Source organism: Marmota marmota, unplaced genomic scaffold, assembly GCF_001458135.2.
Source record: "Marmota marmota marmota unplaced genomic scaffold, marMar, whole genome shotgun sequence".
NCBI lineage: Eukaryota > Metazoa > Chordata > Mammalia > Rodentia > Sciuridae > Marmota > Marmota marmota.
Window position 1 is genome coordinate 3,547,361 of NW_026000001.1, and position 13,350 is coordinate 3,560,710.

The window sequence follows — 13,350 nt, forward strand, 5'->3', positions numbered from 1 at the left end:
AAGAGTGCCGATGGCACGTGTCCCTGTGAAAGCCTGCCCAGAGTTCACAAGGGCCACAGAGTGCGGTGCAGGGCCGGGACAGCTGCTGGGGTCCAGGGTGTTCCTTTTGGGTGACATTGACATATACCTGGGGGTTAGAGTGTCCGATGGCCACACCACAAATCATCAGCGACCCCCCACTGGGCTGGCCATTCTAGGAGACCGACGGTACGGCGAGAGCAGCCACCTCGCTGGAGTGCCCCACGGAGCCTTGGAAGGGGGAGCACCAGAAGAGCAGAGTGACGTTTCATGATGGCAAGAGGGAATTCAGAAGGGGGACGTGACCGTCACATGATGTCCACACCTAGCAGAGCCTGGGCCGAAGGGAGCCAACCGCAAAGAAGGAAAGAGGAGGGCAGGACCCGGGGCCGGGCACATCTAGCAGGCGCACGCGCTCTTCGGGACACTGGAGGCTGCGCTCCCTGAGCTCACTGCCAGGACTGCCCGAGGGCCTGAAGGCGGTCACCTTGGTCCTGTGCCTGGGACTCCCGGCTCCAGCGTGGGATCTGCTGACTCGTAAGAGCCCACGCTGCAGGGTCCCTGGAGCTCCCCCGAGCCTGGTGTGGCCGTCACCCAGACAACCTGTCCCTCAGCTCCAAGAGGGTCCCCAGTTGCTCCTCTAGCGCCTCCGCCTCCTGCTCTCCCTGAGGCTCCTCGCGGTCACCCTAGGCCTTCTGGGGCCGTCCTTTGTTTTCGAAGGTGCCCTTCCATTTCCCACCCTTTCCTTCTCTCTGAGAGATCTCAACGATTTCTCCTTTAGTCGCCTCTCAGAGGTCTCACACCTGCTGTGACGTCCTTAACTCCCGGGCTGGGGTGGTCCTCTGCACAGGTCGCAGCGCCTTCCTTGACCTCAGCCCACGGGCTTGGTAGCACCCAGCCCTCCCCTTGTCCTTGCCGTGTTCCTGTGCACCAGCCCTTTCCTGTCAATTCACCGGGTGTCCCCCCCCCCCATCTCTAAGTCTGACTTCCGTGGCGGCAGTATTTCTCAGTATAGTGAAACTGAGAAACTGATTGGGCTAAAAGATCCCAAGTAAGAAACATGATACGAAGGAGGAGAAAGTCCCCAGCTGGGGCCACAAGACTCCAAGACCTGCTGTCAGGCGTCAGTAACCAAGGCCAGGTACCGGCAGAGACCCACTGGACCAACGAGATGGAACAGAGGACCATAAGGAGGCCACGTGGAAATGGCCACCTGCCCTTGGCACCGCAGCGCCGCTCTGTGTGTAAGGACAGCCTTCGACACACGTAGCAGGAAGAGCTGGGCCCCCCGCCGACTGTGGACCTGGACACAGACCCGAAGCCTCTCCTAGAATCAACAAATGAGTGGAGTCCCAGTGAACCGTGGGACTGTAAACCTGCCGACCACGCAGCAGCAGGTCTGCGCGACTCCGAGTATCCAGACATCCGGACACAGCGCAGGCACACAACCCTCAAAGGACGTGGACAGGCTGGACTATGTCCATGAGCAGCTTCCGCTTACAGAATAAACACAGCCACAGTGGTGGCCACCTGTGACGCCTGCATTTTGGGAGGCCAAGGCAGGAGGATCACAAGTCCAAAGCCACTGGTCCCAGGGCCTCCCCCTGCCCCCGTGGAACGTCGCCCGGGGTCTCACTGGGAACCTGAAGCAGCTCAACACTTTCTGGGGTTGTTTTTGGGTCCAGACACTGAACCCAGGGGCTCCACCACTGAGCCACGTTCCCAGCCCTTTTTATTTTTTATTTTGAGACAGTGGTCTTGCCAAATTGCTGAGGCTGGCCTTAAACCTGATCCTCCTGCCTTAGCCTCCCGCCCGGGACTGCAGGCGTGACCCGTGTCCGGCGACGCAGCATGATCTTTGTGAGAAGGCAGGCTCACGAACGTAAACACAGCACCTCTGTCATCCTGAGAAGAGCCCTTGACTCTTCACACCAGGCCCGTCACATTCTGTCCTGAGTTCACAGCTGGTCATCTGAGTGGCGGCTGACGGAGACCCCCTTTGCCTCTGGCCAGCATGCCCTCCTCCTCCTCTGGGCTCCCTTCCTCTGCCTCCGGCTGCGCCTTAGTTGGGGACATGCAGTCACCACCTCCCTGGGCCCTCCGGGCTCACCTCAGCCATGGTGGGGGCGTGGCCCCCGCAGGTGTGAGGCTCCCGCGCTGTGTGCAGCCGCGTGGGGAGCCCCAAGGTCTGGCTGGGTCTCTCTGTGGTGGTCTGACTTGTGAGTGGCCCTGGTGCCGCCAGCCAGATGCCTGGCCAGTGTGGGCCGTGGGGTCCTGGGACCCCTCCTCTCCGGGGCTGCCACGTGTGGGAGCCGGGTTCTCTCCTCCTCCACCCTCAGTTGGAACACTTTTTTTAAGTACTTTGTTAGTTGTCATGGACACCATCTCTTTATTTGTTTTTTTTACGTGGTGCTGAGGATTGGACCCAGGGCCTTGCACGTGCAAGTCAAGCACTGCCACTCAGCCCCAGCCCGGTCGGAACCGATTTTGAAGAGAAACTGACCTCTAGAACTCCCCGGCCGCCCGCGGGGACAGTCTGTGGGAAGGCAGAGGGAGGTCTGCTTCCTCCATTCACGGGTTTTCAGGTTAGGGAGCGGGTCCCTTCAGAGCAACCAGTTCTTTAAGATGCACCTGGTCTGTGAGCCTGGGGTGTTTGGAAAGCACATCTGTTAAGTCCCAGAGCTCGATCAGTGTCCTTTGTGTCTAAACAGGCCACGCTGTGAGCCCCCGGGGAGATGGAGTCCACTCCGTCCACTGCTGACCTCCTGTGCGTGATTGTGGTGCAGTGGTCGTTAATGACCCAAACGCCACGTCACTCCCTGGGCCCACATACACCTGGAGAGGCTCATCTCCACCCGACCCCAGGTTCAGGGCACTACATAGCACTTGGTATCAGATCTCGTCAGGGTCCTCTTGGCTGGGTGGACACTTCATCTTTGGTTCTGGTGACCCTGATGGTCAGGTCTTTTGTAGACTACTTCCAGCAGGGACTGCGTTTCCTCTTGGTTAGGCAGGGCGCGGGCTTGGTGGGGGACACGGGTGAAGCCCTTCTCATCACCTTCGGGTGCCCGCTATCACCTGACTCTGGTGGTGGGCGGTGGCCTTGGTCACCGGGCCCTGGGGCCTGTTTGCCGGGCCCCTCCACTCTCACCGCTCTCCTGCGCTCTGTGGAGGGAGTCGTGTGGCAGCCCACCCTCGGGCACCTGTGAGCAGCTTGGGCCCCTGCGTCGCGGTGGCCCTGTGAGCCGACTGCTTCCCCCAGCTCCCCGGGAGCTCCAGGCCACCAGAGGCCATCCTTGGTCTTGGCCAGCGGTGCCTGGGACCAGGAGTGCTTTGGATCTGGGTTTTCCCAGACAGGGCCATGTTTTCCCATGTGGGAGAGCCTCAGGGGGGAGCCGCCTCATGTTCCACGTGCACCTGCACACGGCCTGCCCGTGAGTGCTCACCACGCCCCACGGTGTGGGGGCTCCAGCTGTGATACCAGACCAGACCTGGCTGTGAGGTGACACTATAAAAATGTCACCTGTAATCCAGTGGTCGGGAGGCTGAGGCAGGAGGATCTCAAGTTTAAACCTAGCCTCAGCAACTTAGGGAGGCCCTAAGCAACTCAGCGAGACCCCGTCTGTAAGTAAAATACAGGAAAGGGCTGGGATGGGGCTCAGGCCGAGGGCCCGGGGTTCAATCCCTGGTTACAAAAAATAATAATAATAATAAAAGCATCAGCAGCAGCAGCGGCAGCAGCAGGCCTGGGGGCCTGCACGGCACTTGGTATCAGGGCCTGCCTTTTGGGTTGTAGGTAACTGCCCTGCGGGTCTGGCTGCCCGATTGACATCTAGACACACTCGGGATTGAAGAGACGCCTGGGAACAGGGCCCTCCTTCCCGTTTCTGTGAGGCGCTTTATGTTGGGGACCCCGCACGGGCCTTCACCCCGAGGATCAGGAAATGTTTTTAAAAGAGGAAAAAAGCCCCAAGGGTAGATGACACCAATAACCTATGAATGTGGTGAGGAACTGGGGTCAGGCTCAGGATGTGGCTCCGTTCTGGGGCCCGGGTCTCCTGCCCTCCAGGGCTGGTGCTGCTTCTCACCCGTCTGCTTCCCACAACAAGGTCTGAAGCTTCACACTAGGGGTCATTCTGGGCTTGGGGTTAGGGATCGGGACCTCGGCCTGCCTGCCTGTCCCTGTTCTCTCACACGCTCCAGTCGGGGCAGCCTCTGCGCCTCGCTTCCTGGGAACTTCCTGTGGCCCTCGCTCTGTGTGCGACACCCGCTCCAGGCCCTTCGCCAGTGCACTGCACGTCAGCTGCTCAGCGTGGCCGGGGCTGCACGCGGGGGGCTCTTTCTCTTGGCTGAGAATCTAGGTTCCTGATGGCTGCATGTCTGGCCCGGCCTGTCATCTGTCACTCACCCACCAGCCTGTCATGAGCTCCCAGCTCAGCTTCAACACCCCCCCGAGCTCGATGAGCACTGCTGAAACAGCCGGCGTCCCTGTGGTCTGCAGTGAGGCACAGACTGTCCCCAGGAATGGTGTCTCCATAAAGTGCCACTAACTCCGTCTGCAGTTGTATTCATTTATATTATTTTGTTTTGGATTTTAGAGATTTAAAAATGGTTTTGATTAACTGCATTTTGGAATTACATGAAATATTTACCCAATTTCAAAATCAAATCTAAAAACCAGTTTGTCCTCTCTCTGGGCTCCTGGCTGCCATGAGGGGGCTTCTCTTCTTGTACACCTTGCTCACCCCAGGGAACAGTGAGCAAGACGTTTTGTAGGATTATTCTTACATTAAAAAGAAGAAAGCACCAAATATTTATGTGTGCCTGTGAGCACGTGTGTGCCGTGTGTGCATGTGACACGTGTGTGCCGTGGTGTGTGAACATGCCTACATGACCCCCCCCCGGCCCCCCCCGCCTCCCTGTGACCGAGCAGCTGCTGGTCACACTCCCTCTCGCTCGCCTTCCCACGTAACAACACATCCTGGAGATGGAGACGCGGCCCCCGTGAGGCTGCTCCCCTGACTGCTGCCACGTGCCCTCCCTGGGGCTGAGCCTGGGCACCCAGCCGGGCTCCTGCTGGCGGATCTCACAAACAGCTGAACAGAGTGGCCACGTGGAGCGCGCCCTCCGATTTCCTCAGTGGTCTCGAGGTTCCATGGCCTGCGTGGGCTGCTGGCTCTAGTGCTTCTGGCCTGGATTCCCGACAGCCATGGCGCCTGGCTCAGCTGCCTGTCCCTGGGGGCACCTGGCTCCAGGAGCTGCAGCCTCCTGGGCTTGCCAGCAGGGGTCCGTGCTGCCACGGCCTCTGTTTTGTGCTGCCTCTGCAGCCTGGGCCTCCTCAGAGATGGCTTCCTGCTGCCTGAGGGGCTCTGGGGAGGCTCAGGCCAAGAGCTCTTTTCTTTGGAGGTGCTGGGACGGAGCCAGGCCTGTGCCTCTGGGCACACGGGCTCCCACTGAGCTGCGTCCTGGCCTTACATCTCCTTTTGGGACGGGGCTCTCTGCGCCGCCAAGCCTGGCCTGGAGCCGTCCTCTCTCCCCAGCCTCCTGACTGGGGCCGATGTCTGACTGCGCAGCTCTCATGAAACCTCCCGAGGGCACTCATTTCTGGAAAGTCACAAAGGGCAGTGCCCTGGGTGGGGGCCGGGGCTGGGTCCTCCCCGGGCAGGCTCCCTTCCGGCCTCCCTTGTACAGGACGGGGGCCAGATTTGAGTCTCAGCTCATCTCCCGTTGAGTTTCATTCAAAGCCTGGTTTGATGAGAAAGCTGTCGAGAGCCTCTCTGCCGGCCTGAGGGCTGCAGGCTGCGGCTGGGCCTCTGAAGCCCGGGGCCACCAGCTCCACCCAGGGCCTCGCCCAGCCCGCTCACACGGACATCCCGCCCTGCAGGCCCTAGAGGTCACGGCTATGGGGGGTGGTGAGAAGAGTGGCCGGGGAGAGCCTGAGGCCTGGGCCTCAGCAGCCACCCAGCACTGCTGGCCTGAGGCTGCGGCTCCTCACTTGGTGACTACCGTTGCCCTATCCAGGAGCCACCACAGGCGGCCCCTTCACTCAGGCACTCCCTCCAGGCCTGCTTCAGGCCACATCCTTAAGGAGCCCCCCCAGGGCTGGAAGGCTTGAGCTTGGGCTGGGGCACCTGCAGCCCCGGCGCAGGCCAGAGGGGTGGCCGCTCTCTCTGTTCCTGCAGCAAGGCAGGCGCGCAGTACCAGGCCTGTCCCTGGGCTTGCTCGGGCTGGCCGTGCAGCCTGTCCCTCGGGCCTCAGGAGCCTGTCCTCACACCTCGGCCTGCAGCCTGGCCTGGGCCTGGTCACGGGGCTGGCGCTCCTGGCATCCACCCGGCAGCTTTCTTGCAGACAAAGGCAAACTCAGGGGCTGGGGCACCGGGCTGAGCCCGGGGTCAGGGCTGTGTGCAGACGGGACTTGCTCCCGCTCCTCTCCCTAGACACAGGGCCGCCTGAGACCAGCACCCACCGGAGCCCGCCCAGCCTGGGGCTCGCCCTCCTCAGAGGCCACCTGCGCCCTGGAGCAGCGTCCCTCCTCCTGTGCGGTGGCCTGGCAGCCCCCCACGGCAGCCTCTTGTCCTGCGAGAGCAGAGCTCTTGGCCCGCGGAGCATGTGCAGACGGCCCCTCGGCAGCTGCCTTGTCCCTGTCATTTCAGACCCAAGCACCGGAGGAGTGTCACACAGAGGCTGCCCCAGAGAGCCCGGGTGACTGCCAGGGAACCTGTCCCTCACTGCCGGAAGCCGTGCCTCCTCCCGTCCGTGGAGACTTGGATCTTCAGTGTGAAGGACTGGTCCCCCCTGGTGCTGCTGGACGCTGCGGCTGGCCTCAGGGCATCTTGGGACCTGGCCTTTCCCTCTCTCTCGGCTCCCAGCTGCCATGAGGGGACAGCCTCGCCGACCACACGTTCCTGCCGCGACGCCCACCTCGCCCAGGCCAGAGCAAGGGGCCAACCAGCCCTGGACGGAGCCTCCCCTGTCCCCAGGCTCTCTGTCACTCTGCCTGCTGAGCACGGCTGCGCTGGGTGGCGCGTGAGGCCGGGGGAGGGCTAGGCCCAGGGTGGCACCCAGGAAGCCGGAGGGCCTAGCCATGCCTGAGTGTGATGGGCAGTGCGACATCAAGGGCCAGCAGGAGCTGGGCCCCTGCCATGGCTGTCCCTGTGCCAAGGACCTCACGGTGGTCACTGAGTCCCCACAAGTACTCTACGAAGAGGTGGCTGGTGCCCCCCATGTACAGAGGGGTTCAAGTGAGAGGAAGCCGGGGACATCTCCTCTCTCCCAAGGGGAAACCGGAGCAGCCCTGCCTCGGGACAGTGTGGAGGTGGACACTGATGGAGGCCACAAAGACGAGGAAGGGGGTGCCCACGGCCCACCTGCCCCCCAGGGGTCTCGGCAGGCGGGGGCTGCTGAGCGCGACGTGGGGGATGCAGCAGCGCTGGCCGTTGGGGGTCCTTCTGGCTGGGCGGGGGGCCCTCAGGGCTTAGCTGGGCTCTGGCCCCTTCCCCAGGAGGGTGACCCAGAGCCTCGGTCTCTCCTGCTGAGAGCAGGCAGGAGGCCTCCTGAGCAGCCGGCCAGCGCCCGCACCCCTGCCCTGCCTTCCTCCTCTGGTCCCGGCCCAACTCAGGCTGGTTCCGAGCTGGGCTGGGGCAGGCCCTGGGCGGGGTGACCCGTCACTTCCCCTCAGGGCTGGACACTCCACAGGGCTCCCCTCGGCCTTCTGGAAACGCCTCCGCGACTCTGGCTGCCCTGCGGCCACCCGACGGGAGAGCCGGTCCCATGGCGCGTCCTGAAGGGACTTCAGTTCCTGTGCGTTGTACTCACCCTGCTCGTCCCCAGGGAGGCCGCCACCCAGAAAGGACCCCTCCCCACGGCGCGAGACCAGCCAGGACTGCGAGGGGCCTCCCCTCCGCAGTCGGGAAAGGAGCAGAGGCCATGGCCAGTCCTTGGGGCCCCAGAGACATTCACGAGGCCTGTCAAGGGACGAGGACATTGCGGGCGGTGGTCCTCCTGCCGTGCTCAGAATGACCGCCTGTGCATGGACACTGCCCTTGAAAGGGGTGGAGGGTCAGGACTGTCCAGGACACACATGGGCTAAGTCCCGGGGGAGCACCCCTTCCCCGCCATGGGCCGGGCACTTTGCTTCCTGCTCTGGGCTGCAGGAAGGGGGCAGCACAGCCCGGGGGCCTGAGGAAGTCCTGCGCTCTGCCTGTCCCATGGCGGCTGGCCGCCACTCGTGCTCAGTCACTAGCTGGCAGCTCCTGAGGAGGAGGCGGGGCCCATGCAGTGCTGCAGGGGCCTGTGGCCCTCCCGCCCCCAGCTCTGGGCACAGGGTCGGGCATGGGGTCAGCCTCGGAGCCCACACGGAGCTCCCAGCAAGGCCCAGGCACCTGCTGGCTCACCAGGCCCCGTGCTCCTGTCCTCTCGCGGGTGGAGCGTTATCCTCCACAGGGTGCCTGGGCGGGGGCGAAGTGGGTCTGCCCAAGGAGAGAGGAGGCGACACTTGTGCGGGGCGCCTGCTCTCAGGAGTGCCAGCTGCACTGGGCAGGGCCCCCCGTGCCAATGGACCACTTCTGGTTGCTGGTAGCAGGGCTGCCCTGCACAGCTGTGTGGGCTGCTCACCGCGGGCGCTGGGAGTGGTGCCGGCCTCCGCGGCTGCCCAGGGGGCCTCTTCCCGTCTGCACAAGGTCTCCTCAGCTAGCAGAGTGGCCTGCCAGAGAGGCCCGAGTCTGTGGGCAGGACGGCGGGTCTGCTGCGTCTCCCTGGAGGAGGCCCCTGCGTTCGCCAGCCAGGAAGAGCCACTGCAGATAGGAGGGCTCCCCAAACCTGAGACCCGCAGCCCCCCACGGGCCTCCATGCAGGTGTGGACGGCAGTAGGACACTGTGTCATGGTGTGACCTGATCAACGCAGTCAGCCAGCGTGCAGGCCACAGTGACAGGTAGCAACGGCACCGACCGTAGAATGAGATTTGGCGAGAGGACGACCGTGGGCAAGAGGGGCCACAGAGGCCCGAGACTCGTTGGCTGCCTTCTGTAAACACTGTCACAGGCTGTTCCTGGGTCCTGATCCTGTACTGCTTTCTGTACTTTGTACCCAACCCAGGACACGGTAGTCGTGTGACCCAAGGCTCGGGAGTGGATTCTCGCCCCCGCTAGCCACGAGCCCAGGAGACGGCTGTCGGGGCCCTTCTCAGACCCCAGATGCGGCTGTCTGAGGCGCCGTGCTGACCGCCGTCCTGGCTGCTGTGACTGGCTCGCTTGCATGACGCTAAGGAAAGTCCCCAAGCTGCGGTTTTCCTCCTGAAATTCCCAAGACCCAGGCCAGGAAAGGCTGTCCTGCACAGAGCTTCAGCCTCTACAGGTGGGGGACAGTCCTGGCCAGGTCCACAAAGCTCTCTGATTTGAATTCGGACGGACTCTGAATGTTTTCTGAAGCGGCTTCGTGACGTCACAACTGCCAAACCATGGGAACAGCCCGGAGCGCACGTGGCCCGTCTGCACCGTGAAGGAAGGCGCTGCCAGCGGCCATGGAGGGCGTGAGGAGGGGACGGGGTCACAGGAGACCACGGGAGGGCCAGAGCAGGCGGATCCAGGACATGTCCAGATGGTGGTCCCTGGGGTCGGGAGGGGGAGAGACCCGACAGGACGGGCTTCCTTTGGGGTGAGGAGAGCGCGCAGGAATCGGAAGGCAGGAGGGCGCGTCACCGTGTCTCCCCACGAGTCCCACCGCCCTGTCCTTAAGGCCTCTGTCACGGCTCCAATTCAGAAACGCAGTGTCCCTGTTCTGGCTCAGAATCGCTCAGAACCCAGCCCGGCTGCAGACCACGCCGCCGCCCCGCGACCCGGCGCCCACTCTCGGCGACCCTGTGCTGAGCCACGTGCATCTCCCCGTCCTCGGCCACCTGCTTCCACGGCTTTTCTCCGTGTCTGTATGTTTAACGGAGGTGACAGGGGGTGTGGAAGTCACCCCAGCGGTCGGCCAGCTGCAAAGGCCCATTCGCAGAGCCGCGGCCGCCATCCGCACCCGGCTCCGAACTCGCTCTTCACCTGGACAGGCAGCTGTCCACGGGCCAAGGAATGACCAAGTCCCCAGGCCCCTGCAAGTCACAAACAGGCAGCTCTGCTTTGGCAAAGTGTCCCTTCCTATAAGTCACAGTCTCCTGCAGCCCAACGGTCCTGGTGACCCCCAGACATTCCCAAGAACACTGGCCAGCGAGGGTCTTGACCCTACTGTCCGCCTCCCGAGGTGAGCTTCAGGCCGCGGAGCCACTCGGGACCAACAGAGAGAAGTCAAGTCCACCAGGCCAGCGCCGCCAAGTTCCACTGACCAAAGCCCCCCATGAAAGGGGAGCTGGGCTGGGCCCTGCACAGGGTGGGGGCAGGATGCAGGTGGACGGCTCCTCTGGCTGGGAGCAGTGACGGGGTTTGGGGCCCCGTATCTGAGCAGGGTCCCTGCTGCCACCTTGCTCCCTGCCCAGGTCAGAGCTGACCGGGAGGCACACATGGCCATGCTCACAGCCAGGGGAGGTGCCGTCCACCATCACCCTGCTCCCTCCCTGGTCCACCCACCGTCTGTCCCCCCGTGCCGGGTGCTTTGTGGGGTGCGCCGTGCAGCAGGATGGCGGCCAGCCAGGGGAGCCCTGGGCAGGCCCAGGTGAGCCGGGGCAATGTGCTGACCAGGGACCCGAGGGTGGGGTGTGGACAGAGTGGACACTGCCCACCAAGGCTGCACGTCAGAGGGGCCCTGGGGCATCCCGCAGGCCAGCCCACCGCCTCGCCCTGGCTCAGCACACCCCCACCTGCTAGGGGTCAGCGGGAGCCCCCTTGGCCCCGCTGCCTCACGCGGAGCCTTTCCACGTGGCCGGAAGTGGGCAGCTGTGAGGGGCAGGCAGGCTGGGCTCCTGTGCGTCTCTCCTTACGTGCAGGACGCTGGACTGAGCTGAGCACGAGGCTTGGTCTAAATTAAGCCCGAGCTGCGTCAGTGTGTGGGCTGCTCTGGGGGCTGGGGCGGCCCTGCCGCGGGCGCAGGGGGCCGGGTGTCCTCGGAGCTGAGCCGCGGCCTCCCGGGCATCTGAGGGCAGGACAGCCAGTCTGAGCCCCACCCCATGTGTTTGGACCCAGATGGACACAGTGGACGGGAGCCCTGCCAGGGCTGGTTCCTATCCTGGGGACTGGTGAGCCGAGGCCCAGGCCTGTGGTGCCCTGCAGAATGGCCAGGGCCAGGCCAGAGCAGGGCATGTGGGAGGCCCTGTGCCCCCTGGGAAGGGAGCATCCATGAGGCTGGAGTGTGGCTGATCTGTCCTCTCTGCTTTCCCTGGGCACCCCTGAGCACCGGAGCTCTAGGGACACAGGGCTAGCCATGCTCCAAGAGTCCATGTGACACAGTTCAAGCCAGCAAGATGCACAAGTCACGCTGCTGAGAATGTCCAGTGAAGAGTGGCTTTTCTGATTCTGGTGCCAACCTGTTACTTCCTGTGGGCTTCTTGCCAGGGATGTGATTGCAAAGGCTGGACCTTCAGCAGCCATTTGTGACAGTCAAGTAACAGCCAAGGGGTTTCAGCTGTTAAATCTTTGACTTGTTGAACTGCTGCCTTCACCTTTTATCTTCCGAATTTAAGGATGAACTAACCTGTGATTTTTTTTGAAAAGTCACTGTTTACTTAGGTTATCTTTAAAGTGGAAGCCAGGCCCCAATTGATGAACTTGTTATCCAGCACAGAGGGATCAATTGCCAATAAACCCCAGCTTTTCAGGGAGGCTGGCCAGGAGGGGATACCTGCCTGCCAGGACCAGTAGGGAACAGGTGCTACTAGCCAGGGCGTCTGTGCATACCTGAGCACGGCATATCACGCCAAAGTCAGCCGCTGCGTGAGTCCAGCCCGAGGGACGGCTCACGGCCTGGGACCGGGGCGGCAGCCGGGGTGTGCAGCCAAGGCGTGCTGGGGGTCAGCAGCCAGAGGAGGGGATGGAGACCACGGAGACCCAAAGGGTGGCCTGGCCAGGAGGAGGGTGGAAGGCGAGGCTCGGGGTGAGGGCAGCCAGCTGCGCAGTGTGGGAAACTCAGGCACAGGCAGCGAGTGCCCACGGCAGAGCCATGCTGGGCCTGGAGCCGGGCGGAGAGCGTGGACGGTCCTGTGGGTGGTGGGAGGGAGGGGACAAGTCCCAGGGCAGACAAAGTGACAGCTGAATGGACACGAGAGGGACCACGGAGGGGGAACAGAGCCGGGTGGTCCAAGGGGCCAGGCGAGGACGGTCGCAGGCGCCAGGGCTTCTGTCCACCCAAACCTCCAAGCCCTGCAGAATCCCTCCCTTGCGGCCCACTGAGTCCAGGCCTGGGAGGCTGAGGAAGGAGGCGCCCAGGCTGTGGTCAGCGGAGGACCCAGGCCTGTCTCCTGGAGCCGGGAGGGGGCGGGGCGGCTTTACTTGGAAAAGACTCTGCAAATACCTGCAAGTCGAGGCAGCGACCTGAGACGCCCTGGCCTGCCGCGTTCTGTACCCAGACGGACGTCTTCCTGGGGTAGAGGAGGCCCACGGGAGCCCACGAGGACCAGGTGGTGGAGAGAGGCGGCCACACACTGAGGGTCAGCTGCCCCCCAAGCTGGGGAGGCAGGCGGGAGCTCCCTGGGCCTCTGCAGGGAGCCGGCCCTCCCCGCCTGGACGTCAGCCAGCTGAGCTGACCGCGGACCTCTGGCTCCAGGACTTGGAGAACCCTCTTCTGCTTCTCAGTGACCCTCTGTGGTCACCTCGTGGCAGCCTGGGGCAGCTCACGCCTCCCTGCCATGATGACCCAGGGGTTCCCACGGGCCTGAACTGAAGGCCCGGTCCCCAGCCCGTGGCATGATTGGGGGAGGGGAGGTGGCACTTGCCTTTGTAAGTGGGGCCTGGTGGCGGCAGCCAGCCTGGCGCGTGCCCTTGAGGGGATGGCGGGGCCCAGCCCTTCCCTTCCTCTTTGCCCTTTTGTGTCTGACCATGGGCTGGGGGCTCTGTCAGTGGGACACCCCGCGTGACAAGCTGCCACGGCCCGCAGCACCAGGGCCCACGGTGTGGACAGAAACCCCGCGTCCAGTGTCCTTGTGTCTCAAGAGCAGACCACCTGAGGACTTGTTAGTGACAGAAAGCTGACCCCCACGGGGACCATGGGCAGAGGCAGGGTGTGGCCCTGCTGGCGGAGCTCTGGGCTCCTTGGCCTCAGGTCGCGGAGTCAGGCCCCCAGCGGCTTCAGGAGCCATTGATGGGGCGTCCGCCAGAGGCCCTCCCACGGGTTGGGCAGCCAGAGACCAGGAGACCCACGAGGGGTTCTGCAGGCCGGGCAGCCCCACCGTCAGGCCCAGGCCCCTCATG

General features: G+C 63.5%; 1 protein-coding gene across 6 annotated transcripts in view; it reads right to left on the reverse strand.

Moving 5' to 3' along the window:
• The window catches only part of Shank2 (SH3 and multiple ankyrin repeat domains 2), a 204,170-nt gene that overhangs the window by 33,888 nt on the left and 156,932 nt on the right, over positions 1–13,350 (reverse strand). Inside the window, exon 1 of one of the 6 annotated variants that reach the window (XM_048807832.1) lies at positions 822–972. The exons of the other annotated variants lie outside the window; for them this stretch is intronic. The gene's annotated coding sequence lies outside the window, so the exon portion shown is untranslated. Of the gene's footprint in view, positions 1–821; positions 973–13,350 lie in introns of those variants that run through there. 6 annotated transcript variants of the gene reach the window in all.